At 58.0% G+C, this 860-nt stretch overlaps 1 protein-coding gene across 3 annotated transcripts in view; it reads right to left on the reverse strand.

The window, feature by feature from the left end:
• The window catches only part of LOC105297388 (C5a anaphylatoxin chemotactic receptor 2-like), a 12,121-nt gene that overhangs the window by 10,229 nt on the left and 1,032 nt on the right, over window positions 1-860 (reverse strand). The window contains exons 2-3 of one of the 3 annotated variants that reach the window (XR_896346.2): window positions 691-833; window positions 374-478 (exon numbers count right to left, since the gene is read on the reverse strand). The exons of 1 other annotated variant lie outside the window; for it this stretch is intronic. The gene's annotated coding sequence lies outside the window, so the exon portion shown is untranslated. Of the gene's footprint in view, window positions 1-368; window positions 479-690; window positions 834-860 lie in introns of those variants that run through there. One more of the 3 variants, XR_002782216.1, reaches the window with a different exon arrangement.

Here is an 860-nt window from a genome sequence, read left to right on the forward strand (position 1 = left end):
ATTCAGCCCACGATGGGAAAGCACCCAAATATCCTCTCACGGGTGGCGCTGCATTCACGCGGCGGAATGTCCCACGACGGCGAGAGTGGACGCGGTTGGCCCTCCCACACGTCACGTGCAGGGCAGAGAGCCGGACACGCAGGAGATTCGCCCGGAGGACCCCACGTGCATCAAATTTTAAATGAGCAGAAGGATTCTACACGAGCGGGGTGCAACCAAGGGGCACGAGAGGGGACTCGGACTGGGCTCCTGCTGTTCCTGGGCCCTGGGTGCCAGTTACCTGGGCACCAGCCCCTGGAGACGCACAGAGCTGCCCAGTGCTGATGCGCATGCCTCTCCGGTGGGTACAGGACGACAAAGGTAAAAGACTTTCCTCAAGTAGAATCCGTGAGTCAAAAGGCTCGTTCCCCCGGGCACGAGGCTGTTTGGCGGGTTTCCTAGAAGTCGCGGGGTTTGAGAATGGCTGTTTCCTAGGGACCTGAGATGGATGATACATTTGAATCCTTGCAAAAGATTTCCTGTCGGCCTGCCGGAGTCCATTCCCAGAGTCTGGACTCTGATGTGGGCTCCCATGTAACAGGGATTAAGATTCTGTTTCTCGAATTCGAGTTCCAGTGCCCTCCCTGTCTCCTCCCTCCTTCCCTCCCTCCTTCCTTCCATCCTCCCCTCCCTCCTTCCCTTCATCCTTACCTTCTCTTTCAAGAGGGGCCCCAACATGGCCCAACAGCACTTGGGAGCATGATCTGGGCTCATAACAAGGACCCTGGAGGTCTGGGGGTCTCTCCCTGGTGTCTGGCAGCTCGTGGGTTTCTGGACGTTCCCTCCTCTGCCACCTTACGGCCCCCGGGACATCTTCATAA

This window comes from Pteropus vampyrus, unplaced genomic scaffold (assembly GCF_000151845.1).
Source record: "Pteropus vampyrus isolate Shadow unplaced genomic scaffold, Pvam_2.0 Scaffold138, whole genome shotgun sequence".
NCBI lineage: Eukaryota > Metazoa > Chordata > Mammalia > Chiroptera > Pteropodidae > Pteropus > Pteropus vampyrus.